Source organism: Geotrypetes seraphini, chromosome 2 (genome assembly GCF_902459505.1).
Source record: "Geotrypetes seraphini chromosome 2, aGeoSer1.1, whole genome shotgun sequence".
Classification (NCBI taxonomy): Eukaryota; Metazoa; Chordata; class Amphibia; order Gymnophiona; family Dermophiidae; genus Geotrypetes; species Geotrypetes seraphini.
This window is the reverse complement of record NC_047085.1, coordinates 327,200,678-327,214,773: the sequence shown is the minus strand read 5'-3', so window position 1 is coordinate 327,214,773 and position 14,096 is coordinate 327,200,678. Positions and strand designations below refer to the sequence as shown.

The 14,096-nt window shown below is 42.2% G+C and overlaps 1 protein-coding gene across 1 annotated transcript in view; it reads right to left on the bottom strand.

Moving 5' to 3' along the window:
• Window positions 1-14,096, bottom strand: part of TOP2B (DNA topoisomerase II beta) — a 639,919-nt gene that overhangs the window by 1,114 nt on the left and 624,709 nt on the right.

The window sequence follows — 14,096 nt, the reverse complement described above, 5'->3', positions numbered from 1 at the left end:
AAAAAACATAATGGCTAGAGAGAAGTGAAGAAGGGGGCAAGAGGGGGAGAAAATAAGGAGAAAGATGAACAAAGTGGGTGAGAAGGTTGAAGGTAGGTCCTTAGGGAAAGGAAACGGGACTTCTCTACTACATTTTTTGTGGTTACACATTTAAAGTGGTTTACATAAATACAGGTACTTATTTTGTACCAGGGTCAATGGAGGATTAAGTGGCTTGACCAGGGTCACAAGGAGCAGCACTGGGATTTGATCCTACAACCTCTGGGTGCAGAGGCAGCAGCTCTATCACTAGGCCACTCCTCAGGTTATGTAGTACATAAGAGGCTAATTGAAATGGCCAGGTTTTCATAGCTGTCTTGGGATACAAGACTTCAAATTAAATCTGAGTATGGAGTGCATTCAAAAAATGATGACCTAGATAAGCGAAGATTGTCTATTGAAATATCAAGTCAGAAAAGCACAGGGAAGAAAGGGTTAGAGTGGCCAAGACTATAAGGAGAAACCAATGCAGTCAGAGTATGAGAATAAGTAGCTCTATGAACCAGGGCCAAAATTTAGAATCTGTGAGACTGGATGACAGTGCTCCTCTTTGGGCAGCTGGCGGGGTAGGGGAACAAAGTCGTAGCGATGAGTTTTCTTTATAAATTTCATGGTAAGGGACTGAATCAATTGCAGATACTTAGGGATTTTAAGGGCAAAATATTACAGAGGGCATTACAGTAATTTAGACCAGCAATAACCAATATAAAAATAAGAATAGATGGGATTGGTACAGAAAGCGAAAGAGACTTATGGAACATATGCATTGGAAAGTGAAAAACGAGAAGTGTTTAATAGTCAATTTAGAGTTTAATTGAAATAACCTACAATAAAACCTAGAATAAAACTGTGTCATGGATTGAAGAGATGAGCCTTTCACCACTAGGGAGGGAGAATACTAGCACAAACAGAAAAAAAATGGCCTCACGTTTTTAAAAATTAAGAATAGAGAGGCCGTCTTGTAGCTACCCATCAATTACTTGAAGGCAAGTTTGAAAGGGGATATCATCAGGAGCATAAACAGTGAACAAAATCTGGATATAATCCTTACAGAGGTAAGGGGCTATAGCCAAAAAAACTGTATAAGCAGAGGAAGGAGAGCTATAATTGTGTGAAGTAGATTAGGAGCTAATACTGACCCCTATGGAAATCCACAGGCTACATACATCATAGGAGAAGGAAAAGTGAGAGCCAACGTGAACCTGGATTAAGCAGTTTCATAAGTAGAAGGCAAACCAATTACATAGAACATAGAAATAGACGGCAGATAAGGGCCCACGGCCCATCTAGTCTGCCCACCTTAATGTCCCTTTGCTCTGTGAATAGATCCCATGTGCCGATCCCATTTGGCCTTAAAATCAGGCACGCTGCTGGCCTCAATCACCTGTAGTGGAAGACTATTCCAGCGATCAACCACTCTTTCAGTGAAAAAGAATTTCCTGGTGTCACCTCGTAGTTTCCCGCCCCTGATTTTCAACGGATGCCCTCTTGTTGTCGTGGGACCCTTTAAAAAGAAGATATCTTCCTCCGCCTCGATGTGGCCCGTAAGATACTTGAACGTCTCGATCATGCCCCCCCTCTCTCTGCGCTCCTCGAGCGAGTATAGCTGTAATTTGTCAAGCCGTTTTTCGTATGGTAGATCCTTGAGTCCCGAGACCATCCGGGTGGCCATTCTTTGCACAGACTCCAGTCTCAGCACATCCTTGCGATAATTCGGCCTCCAGAATTGCACACAGTATTCCAGGTGGGGCCTCACCATGGATCTATACAATGGCATAATGACTTCCGCCTTACGACTGACGAAACCCCTTCGTATGCAGCCCATGATTTGTCTTGCCTTGGACGAAGCCTGCTCCACTTGATTGGCAGACTTCATGTCCTCACTGACGATTACCCCCAAGTCTCGTTCTGCTACCGTTTTTGCTAGGATCTCGCCATTAAGGGTATAAGACTTGCATGGATTCTGGCTGCCCAGGTGCATAACTTTGCATTTTTTGGCATTGAAGTTGAGTTGCCATGTCCTAGACCATCGCTCCAGTAGGAGTAGGTCGTGCATCATGTTGTCGGGCACTGAATCTTCGTCTGTTGTGCATTTGCCCACTACATTACTCAGTTTGGCGTCATCGGCGAATTAAGTACGGTACTCTAGATACGAAGGCCTTCAAGCTGGCGAAGGGGATGATCTGTAACAGGGGTAGGGAACTCTGGTCCTCGAGAGCCATATTCCAGTCGGGTTTTCAGGATTTCCCCAATGAATATGCATTGAAAGCAGTGCATGCAAATAGACCTCATGCATATTCATTGGGGAAATCCTGAAAACCCGACTGGAATACGGCTCTCGAGGACCGGAGTTCCCTACCTCTGATCTATGAGATCAAAGGTAGGTAAAAGGTCAAGTGAAACTAAGCTAACAACTATCAGGAGTTACTTGATGCTAATTGGTTGGCAAGTATATAATTTTAAGGGTAAGAAAAATGATATTTTAGGCATCAGCTGGAATGATTTGGATGGGTGAAGAACAGACTGGAAGAGGATATTAAAATGTATATGATTATATTTTTGTATTTCTTTTTTTCAGACTGTAGATCACCTTGGGATGACCTACAAAAGGTGGTATATCAAATGTAATTAAAATAAGGGATATAGAGTCGTAGGCAATGGATGATTTGCAAAAGAAACCAAGCCCACAAAAAAGTTTTACAATTTGATTTATGCACAAAATCACAGGTCAAGCAATAAATTTTGCTTTAGTGAAATAAAACAATAGGAAACAAAAATTATTGGCTAAAGAGACCACAATTAAGGGCCAAGAAAGAAAATATTAGTATAGGCAAACACACCCAATTAACCATGAGAAGGGAAAACACTATCCAGTATAAACTTGTAATGTTAAAGTGGATTAATTAGGAGCAAGTCCAGAGGTCCCCTGATTTCCCTCATGCTGAACCACAAAATTAACAACTCTTTAGGGTCCAAAAAAATAAAAGTAGAGCCACGTAGAACTACCATATTTTAAGAGAAAAGTTCCCCACAGAACAATAACCCTGGATTTTGAGCACAAGAAAATCCTTGCACCTCTTCTGCATTTCTTTGGGGTGGGGGGGGAATCAGGAAAAATTTGAATTTTTGAGCCAATAAACAGATTACTCATATAACAAAACTATAAGTGAAGAATATTGTCTCTATCCAGTTCTAGGGCAAAAGTTATGATAAGAGTAGTACTTTCAGTAATAACTTCTAGGGAACAAGAAAGTCAGTAAGGTTCATAGCTTGATGAATATTCTATGGTCCTCCTCCACCTCCAGCTCCCTCTCTTAATACCAGTAACATATTGTGCTCGAACTATAGGAGGCATAGCATCAGATGGAAAATTAAGCACTTCTTGAAAATATTTCTTAAGTGTTTCAATAGCCGGTATCTGAGGGGACTTAGGGAAATTCAGAAACCTTAGGTTATTCTTACTTATTTGATTTTCCAGATGTTCCATCTTTTGCATATTTATCTCTCTTTCTTTTATGGTACTCAGCTGAACGTCTTGAAATGTTTTCAATGTCTCCTCAACTGAGGACACACTGATAAGCTTGCTGATCCATAGCCTGGTGCAATTGCTTCTTTTGAGCTTGTAGAGACTGTATATCTACATTAAACTTACACGTTGGTTGCATAAGAGAAGTTTGAGCCTCTTGAATTGTATCCCATACTGACTCTAAAAAGTCACAATGGCTGGTTTCACCATCAAATTTTGACTTATGGAAGTTATTCCACTTCTACTGCAAAGTTGATTCCAGATTTCAAACCAGATGATCTGGCAGGAGTCCACTAGAGAGAACATCAGGAGATAATTGCTCTTCTCTCTGAGTGACCCGCATTGTTCAGAATACTTCCAGATCTCAGCAGAGCTGATCTTGTCAAACAGCTACTAGTTTCTCCCACTGGCTGAACACCAAACATTTCCAGAGTGTCCTGGCCAGCCTTCAGAGCTCTTCCGGGGTCAGTATGAATCTCCCAGGTTTTCCCCTTCCTTTTTATCATCGGGGGTCAGGAACCATGGGCAAGTAAGCAGGCCCAACAATGAAGTGTGTGGAGCTCAAACCCAGACATCCTTCTCATCCGCTATCTTGGCTGGTTTTCTGGGTTCCTCAACCATTATCCCAAGTACAGTACTTATAAACAGTACCAATACGGAAAATTATACTGAACTATTTATCTACTATTTCAAATATTTACTTTCCAGTGTCATCACTATCTGTCAAATCAGATAATATGCTAAATATATTACAATTTTTAATGAAATCTAATAGAAGATATGTAATGTGTTGACTTGATAACCATGAATTTTAGCACCAAAATATTTACCACTTACTGCTTCAGCTTATGGGCCCCATTCAGAGAAATTCTGTCAGAATAAGGAAAAACTATTGCAAGAGTAAAGTAAAAATGTAAACATGTATTGAGAGAAGGAACTAGACTCGAAAGACATATACAACTGAACTATGTTGTTTTCTTCTGTACACCAAACAGACGTGCTATTCAACCTAGAAAGAAGACCACACTGTTTCTTAGAGAAATGTAAATGTTCTAAGTGATTCTTAAAAACATTTACATTTCTGAAATTAGAACACTGTAATGATCAACATGTGGACTACAGGAAACCAGAGAAAAAAATAAAGAATATACCACTAGCTGGGAATGGGTTACTGATGGCTGAGATTTATTTTTTTTTTTAAATCACCACCTGTTGCAAAAGCAGCAAAGCTAACATCTGCTAATTCTTTGGTACTTTAACATAGGGGCTCCAGAGGAAGATAAGCCCAAAGGGTGAGGGTGGAGGGAAATTCCCATGGACCAGTTGTACTACAGTACCCTATGCCAGCAAGCCCACAAGTGAGGGCTTCAAGCAAAGAGATCAATTCCTCAAATTCATCCTGGAAGGGTTGGTAGACCTACCCATGGATTGAAGGCTTTAACCTGAGCCTAAGGGAGGAAGGCTACAGCAAAGAAAAATAAAGAAGCTGTCCCAGTCCAACCTACACCATTTGCTGGAGGTAAAAAAATACTGAGGACCTTCAAGCTGCATCTACTATAGCATCAGCTGGTCAGAGGCTATAACCTGATGGTTTGGACAGCTCTAAAGCTGGATAAGGAATAATGTTTTATAGCAACTTTATCTTTCATCAGTATTAATCAGTGCCCTACAGTGATCCTTGTACTATAAACAAACCTTCCCAGAAATTATTTATTTATTTAAAAGATTTCTTAACTGCCTACATCTCTCAAAAGTAACATACACAGTAGAATATTCCCCCAGTCTTCAGGCTTTTCTTGTGGTGACCATATCTAAGTGAGCTTTGAATTCTCAATCACATTCATGTTCTTTCAGTACTGAAATATGTAAGCCATGTCCCAGATAAGGCCTTACCAAATCCTTGTATATCAACAGCATTTCTTCCACTGTTCATCCTATGCAATGTAGAACTGTGCCAAAAGCTTGTCTTGCTCCTAAACTTGCAAATCTCCTTTATTAGATTCTTGTGCAACTCATTCTGAAATCCTTGCTAAAAACATTCCCTCCGTTTATTTTCCTTCTAGGAACTTGAATACATTTACATTTATATGGATAATAAAATCTTACAATCTCAAAACTAAAATTAAAGATGAGTGGAAAAATCACCATAAAGCCTGCCAATAATACAGGAATCTTGTAACAGGAAGTGAATATCAGAGACCTAAAAATTCCAGACTAGGCCATTTTTCACCACTAGTTCAAGAGTTTAAATTGTTATGTATAGCTGCAATAAAATAAACCTCACCCAATAAGAAAACCATCATGTTGTGAGCTGGATATATGAGCATGCCTATGGAAAGATACTGTACGTGATTCAATCTGGGCAAACATGACTAAAATTTAATGACTTACTCATGTTTTCCCTGAGATGGTCAGATATGTCTTAGCCAAAACTGAATTAAGTGGGAAATTATAGGGAGGGTAATTTTTGACAGACATTTAGGCCCTCTTTTACTAAACTGCAGTAAAGGTTTTTAACGTGGCCCAGGGCGCTAAATACTCCAACGCTGCTCTGATGCTCATAGGAATTAAGTTTCAAGTTTATTTAAGTCTTGATATACCGCTTTTATAGTTATATTAATACAAAGTGTTTCCTTTTATTTTATTTTTTTTTAAAATTCACAATTACCATATAGACATAACATGATAAACATGGGCTGTGGTAGAAACCTTTACTGCGGCTTATTAAAAAGGGAGGTTATTCATGTAGAATTGTACGACAAAATTAAGGTACCATGGTCAAATTGTGTATTTCAAAAAATTTCCTAGGAGAACATTATTCAAAACAACCTCTACATGGTATAAAGTTACATACGACATCTTTCAAATACAAATTTTGAATTAAAATTGAAGAGTTCGAGGGTTTGAAAAAATTAAAATAAAAAGTGAATTTGTTATATGCAAAAGTTTGGACACATTTTCAGTTGATTCATTACTACTTTCAAGTTGTTAATTAAATCCAAAAAGTTGATTAACTTGTTAACCCTTCAATCTATCAGGTGAAAATTCCACAGATGAACAAAAACTAACTCTTCTAAAGTCTCAAGATCTGAGCGATACTCTGTCTGTTCTGTCTATTGGCTCCTCAAAGCACGTTTACAGTTCAGAGTATGAAGAGCTGATTCTCCAGGATGAGAATGAGGCCTTGGAAAAAAACACTGGAAGTACAATAGATTGGTTGAGATGAAATTCTGAAACCACTTTATGTAAGAATTTAGGATGAGTACAGAGGACCACTTTGTCATGATGTAAAATTGTGAAAGGTGGATCAGCAACTAACGCTTGAAGCGCACTGACTCTTCGAACAGATGTGAGGGCAATGAGAAACACCACTTTCCAAGTGAGATACTTCAGATGAGCCATAGACATTGGTTCAAATGGAGACTTCATCAATTGAGCAAGAACAACATTGAGATCCTAAACCACTGGAGGTGGTTTGAGAAGAGGTTTGACATTGAAAAGTCCTTTTATAAATTTGGAAACCACCAGATGAGCAGAAAGGGGTTTCCCTTCAATAGGTTGATGAAAAGCAGTAATTGTACGAAGATGGACTTGAATGGATGTAGACTTGAGGCCAAAAATAGACAAATGCTAAAGATAATCCAAGACAGAAGCCAAGGAGGTATCTCGAGGCTCCATGTCATGAGAGATGCACCACGTAGAAAATCTAGTCCATTTTTGGTGGTATAATTGTGTAATGGCAGGCTCTATAGAAGCCTCAAAAATGTCTCTAACAGGTTGAGAAAACTGAAGAGGAGTTATGTTGAGAGGTACCAAGCTGTCAGGTGCAGAGACTGCAAATTGGGATGAAGTAGAGATCCTTGACTCTGTAAGCAGAGATGGAAAAACTGGTAGAGGGTATGGCTCCCTGCTGCTGAGTTGAAGTAGAAGGGAGTACCAAGGTTGTCTTACCCACTGAGGAGCTATCAGAATCATGGTGGCATGATCGTTCTTCAACTTAACAAGTGTTTTGAGAATGAGAGGGAATGCATAAAGGAAGAGATTCATCCATTCCAGTAGAAAAGCATCTGCCTCGAGGCAATGAGGAGAATATATCCTGGAGCAGAACTGAGACAGTTTGTGGTTGTGGGGAGATGCAAAGAGATCTATCTGAGGAGTCCCCCATTTAGAAAAAAATGTATGAAGAGGCAAGGAATTGAGTGTCCATTCATGAGGTTGCAGAAGACGACTCAATTTGTCTGCCAAACAGTTTTTCGCCCCTTGAATGTAGACAGCTTTCAGGAAGGTGTTGTGGAGGATTGCCCAGTCCCAAACCTTCAGAACTTCTTGACAAAGGGAGAGAGATCCCGTTACTCCCTGCTTGTTGACATAGTACATGGCGACTTGGTTGTCCATTCAGATGAGGACTACCTGGTCGTGAAGATGTTGAAAAGCTTTGAGAGCATTGAAGATTGCTCTGAGTTCCAACAGATTGATATGATACTGACGATCCTTGCTGGACCAGTGGCCTTGAGTACAGAGACCGTCGAGATGAGCCCCCCCCCCCAAGCATAGGCCGAAGAATCTGTCATGAGGACCTTCTGATGAGAGGGTGTCTGAAACAGTAAACCTCTGGAGAGATTGGAAGAGCATCCACCAGTGGAGAGACTGTCTGAACGAAGGAGTGACTGTAATGTGTCGAGACAATGGATCGCAAACCTGCGTCCACTGAGATGCCAGGGTCTACTGAGGAATTCGGAGGTGAAGTCTGGCAATAGGAGTCACGTGTACTGTGGAGGCCATGTGACCTAGTAGTACCATGTGTCTTGCTGGGAGTGAAGAACGGAAAGACACGTTGTGACAGAGCTGAAGAAGAGCATCCAGACGTTGTTGAGGAAGGAATGCTCTGAGTTGGATAGTGTCCAGAACAGCTCTGAAGAATTGGAGATTCTGAGAGGGCTGACGTTGGGATTTGGGAAAGTTGATTTTGAATCCCAAGCTTTGTATGAACCACGTAGTCCATTGGGTCGCTACAATAACCCCCTGAGATGTTGAATCTTTGATGAGCCAGTTGTCTAGGTAGGGAAATACCTGAAGACCATGGTTCCTTAAAGCTGCTGCTACTACTACGAGGCACTTGGTGAACACTCTGGGAGATGATGCCAGGCCAAAAGGGCAGTACTCTGTATTGAAAATGCAGATTCCCCACCCAAAATCTGAGGTACTGATGGGAGGTTGGATGAATGGGGATGTGAGTGTACGCCTCCCTGAGATCTAGAGAACATAACCAATTGTTCTGATCTAGAACTGGATAAAGGGACGCCAGGGACAGCATACAAAATTTTTCTTTGACTAAAAATTTGTTGAGAGCCCTGAGATCCAGAATGGATCGCAGATCGCACGTCTTCTTCGGAACTAGGAAGTAAGGGGAGTAAACCCCCCTGCTCTACTGTTCCAATGGAACTTCCTCGATGGCACGGAGATGAAGCAGAGCTTGAGCTTCCTGAAGTAGAAGGGCGGTCTGGGATGGATAATTTCTTGTTCAACAAATCTCTGGAGACGGGAGTGATTCCTGGGGATTGGAGGAGAGCGGATGTGGTCCCTATTCATAAAAGTGGTCACAAGGATGAAGCAGGAAACTACAGGCCGGTGAGCCTCACTTCAGTTGTTGGAAAAATAATGGAAGTGTTGCTGAAAGAAAGGATAGTATATTTTCTTGAATCTAATGGGTTACAGGATCCGAGGCAACATGGCTTTACAAAAGGTAAATCGTGCCAAACGAACCTGATTGAATTTTTTGATTGGGTGACCAGAGAGCTGGATCGAGGACATATGCTAGATGTAATTTACTTGGATTTCAGCAAAGCCTTTGATACAGTTCCTCATAGGAGGCTGTTGAACAAACTTGAAGGGCTGAAGTTAGGACCCAAAGTGGTGAACTGGGTCAGAAACTGGCTGTCGGACAGACGCCAGAGGGTGGTGGTTAATGGAAGTCGCTCGAAGGAAGGAAAGGTGACTAGTGGAGTCCCTCAGGGTTCGGTGCTGGGGCCAATCCTGTTCAATATGTATGTAAGTGACATTGCTGAAGGGTTAGAAGGAAAAGTGTGCCTTTTTGCAGATGATACCAAGATTTGTAACAGAGTAGACACCGTAGAGGGAGTGGAAAATATGAAAAAGGATCTGCAAAAGTTAGAGGAATGGTCTAATGCCTGGCAACTAAAATTCAATGCAAAGAAATGCAGAGTAATGCATTTGGGGATTAATAATAGGAAGGAACCGTATATGCTGGGAGGAGAGAAGCTGATATGCACGGACGGGGAGAGGGACCTTGGGGTGATAGTGTCCGAAGATCTAAAGGCGAAAAAACAGTGTGACAAGGCAGTGGCTGCTGCCAGAAGGATTCTGGGCTGTATAAAGAGAGGCGTAGTCAGTAGAAGGAAGAAGGTGTTGATGCCCCTGTACAGGTCATTGGTGAGGCCCCACTTGGAGTATTGTGTTCAGTTTTGGAGACCGTATCTGGCGAAAGACGTAAGAAGACTTGAGGCGGTCCAGAGGAGGGCGACGAAAATGATAGGAGGCTTGCGCCAGAAGACGTATGAGGAGAGACTGGAAGCCCTGAATATGTATACCCTAGAGGAAAGGAGAGACAGGGGAGATATGATTCAGACGTTCAAATACTTAAAGGGTATTAACGTAGAACAAAATCTTTTCCAGAGAAAGGAAAATGGTAAAACCAGAGGACATAATTTGAGGTTGAGGGGTGGTAGATTCAGGGGCAATGTTAGGAAATTCTACTTTACGGAGAGGGTGGTGGATGCCTGGAATGCGCTCCCGAGAGAGGTGGTGGAGAGTAAAACTGTGACTGAGTTCAAAGAAGCGTGGGATGAACACAGAAGATTTAGAATCAGAAAATAATATTAAAGATTGAACTAGGCCAGTTACTGGGCAGACTTGTACGGTCTGTGTCTGTGCTTGGCCGTTTGGAGGAGGATGGGCAGGGGAGGGCTTCAATGGCTGGGAGGGTGTAGATGGTTCTGGAGTAAGTCTTAACAGAAATTTCGGCAGTTGGAACCCAAGCACAGTACCGGGAAAAGCTTTGGATTCTCGCCCAGAAATAGCTAAGAAGAAAAAAAAAAAATAAAAAAAAAATTTAAATTGAATCAGGTTGGGCAGACTGGATGGACCATTCGGGTCTTTATCTGCCGTCATCTACTATGTTACTATGTTTTTGGAGGAATCGCTAGTGGAATTTGAGAGAAATGAAGAGAGTATCCTTCCTTGATTATTGACAACACCCAAAGGTCGGATGTAATGGTCTCCCATCAATGGTAAAAATGATGTAGACAACTTCCTATGGGGGGAAGGGAGGACAGAGGCAGACTGATGGAGGTTATGCTCTGTGTGAGAAAGTCAAAAAGGCTGAGCAGCCTTAGTTGCAGCAGAAGGCTGAAGTTTCTGTTGCTTCTGTTGCTGTTGTTTCTGTTGTTTCTTGGCGGGTGCTCGAGTATAAGGAGCTGCCCTTGGAGGATAACACCTCTGGAAAGTTGGAAGAGGTCGAGAAGGCTTTGCAGGAGCTGGTTTAGGCTTTGGTCTGACAACTGAAGCAAAAGATTTTTCATGCTCAGACAACTTCTTGGTGGCGGCCTCTATGGATTCATCAAAGAGGTCATTGCCTTCACAAGGAATATTAGCCAGACGATCCTGAAGATTGGAGTCCATATCAATGGTGCGAAGCCAGGCCAGGAGACGCATCGCCACTGAGAATGCAGAGACCCTGGAAGAAAGTTCAAAGGTATCGTAAGATGACTGGAGAAGATGTAGTCAGAGTTGCGTCAAGGTAGCACTGAGCTCCAGAAACTCCACATGTCTATGTTCATCCAAGTTCTTCATAAAATTTAGACGATGGTCAATCAAAAACTTCAAATAAGTCGTGAAGATGAAATTGTAATTTAGGACTCTAGAGGCTATCATGGAATTCTGATAAAGGCGACGGTCAAACTTGTCCATGGTCTTGCCCTCTCTTCCAGGAGGTACTGTGGCATATACTCTGGAAGGATGGGTCCTCTTTAATGAAGATTCCACAAGAAGAGATTGGTAAGATAACTGTGAATTCTCAAATTCCTTGCAATGTAGTGTTCTATACCTCGATTCCAATTTACCTGGAACAGCAGGTATAGCATAAGGAGTCTCTAGATTTCTTTTGAAAATTTGAGACAAAAGCCTATTAAGAGGAAGCTTGAGGGACTCTGCAGGAGGCTGAGGCAGATGCATTTCCTCAAAATACTCCTTAGAATATTTAGAACCAGCGCCCAATTTAATTTCCAGGTCATTGGTCATTTGAAGAAGAAGATAATTGATCTGCTAGAGCCTGGCCTCAAGCAGGACTTGATAATAATAATAATAATAATTTTATTTTTTTATATACCGCCAAAGCCAAAGTAGTTCGAGGTGGTTTACAATAAGAGGAGCTGGACAGTCAATGAAAAAATAACAATGAAGTCTTTGAATACATGAATATTGGTATGGAGGAAGAGAGACAGAGTAAAAGTCATATGTAAGTACAATACCAGGATACATGTAAGTAGAATACCGGGATAAGGCTTTAAGAGTTCTTGGTTACAAATCGGTTAAACAGTTTGATTTTAACTAGTTTTCTGAAGTTAAGATAGGATGAGGATTGCTTAATGATGTTACCCAGCCAACCGTTCTGTTGACTTGCTTGGAAAGCAAGAGTTTTGTCAAGGAATTTTGTATCAGCAGGTTTTTATTATTGGGTGGCTAAACATATGTATTTTGCGTGTAGGACTGGTGGAACAGTCCAATTTAAAGTGGGAGACCAGGTATAGGGGGGCCAAACCAAGAATGGATTTGAAACAAAGGCAGGCAAATTTGAACAGCACTCTTGCTTCTAGGGCAGCCAATGGAGTTTTTGAAGGTAGGGAGTTATGTGATCCCACTTTTTTAATACTGAAAATCAGTCGCACTGCTGAATTTTGTATGGTTTGGAGTCTTTGAATGGTTTTCTTGAGAGACCCCAGATAAATGATGTTACAAAAGTCGAGCAGGCTTAAAATGGAGGATTGCTCCAGTAAGCGGAATGATGCTGCGTTGAAGAACTTTCTGATGGTTCTTAGTTTCCATAGTGTCGAGAAGCCTTTTTTGATCAGTAGCTCTGTGTGAATATCTAGAGTGAGATAACAGTCCAGCGTCACTCCCAGGATTTTTATGGTATCGACAATAGGGAAGATCTGTCCATTCAGGGAAATTGAAGTATCTTTGATTTTGTCATTCGGGCTTGCCTAGTCCATCCCAAAATACACCTCGGTGATCTCGAGGTGCCTCGAGTGAAGAAGGAAGGCGAAGCCTCTCTAGAGTACTGGTAACCCAAAGAATACACAGACTTGGATGAGACATTGGAATCAGCTGAGTCCTTGGGGTCTGGAAGTGGAGGCCTTGAAGAACTGGAAGGTCTGGATTGAGGCCTGGACGAGGAAGGTTTTTCTGCGGAAGACCTGCGCCTCGATGGATGCTTCGATGAGGGCCTCGATCTATGACGAGAGTGCTGCCTGGAAGTAGGTCTCAGTTGAGATCGAGGAGAGTTCGCCCTATGCCTGGAGACAGGCAGTGCCGCTGGTGAATGAATAGGGCTAGAAGCTGTAGATCGAAACCCCACAGACTCAGTGGTTTGGATCGAGGAATCTCAAAGCACTTGCAAAGACTCGGCTCCTTGCATAGTGTGTGAAGATTCCAATCGAGACACTCGCAAAGACTCAACTCCTTGCATAGTGTGTGTAGACTCAGTTTGAGGCACAGGCAGGGATTTGAACTCGCGGGAGACTGCTGATTGCCCAGGCTGGACTGCAGGAAACAGAGTCGAGGCAGGAATATATTTGGTCAGTAACTGAACAAATTTCTGCTCTAACATGGTCTGGAGAGAAGCCTGCAATTGTGGATCTGAGTCTGAAATTGGACCACTTGCTGAGTCTATAGGCTCCAAGGTGGCAGAAGAAGCATGCTTTGGTTTGGCCTGATGCTTGGATAACTTGAGGACCACCACAGGAACCTTCTGCTTAGGTATCTGACCTGAGGTAAACTCAGGGGAAGATAAAGCAGGTGTACTCAAGGCCAAAGACAATCCAAACGAGGAAGGTCTGATGAGACTCGAGGTTGGAGTCGTGGAAGCAGGAGGACCACCGGCTAAAGCCTGGACCGAGTCAGGACCTTGAGGTCGAAGGTGTAGCCGAAGAGACCGTCCTGAACAGCTTTTCCACTTAAACTCAACAACGTTTAAGGGTTTGAGGTTGAAGAGTAGCACAGCGCGGGCACGACTTTGGACTATGGTCAAGTTTGAGACACTTAAGACACCAGCGGTGTGGGTCTGTGAGGGAAATCACACGCTGGCACTGGCTACACTTCTTGAAGCCCGTTACTGGCTGGGACACAGAAGGGAAGATAGCCGATGCGAAGGCGAAGGCCGCAGGCGAGCAACCTGCCCCTCCAGTCAGTCAATGAAAAAATTAAAAGTCTTTAAAAAAAATTTTTAAAACAGAAA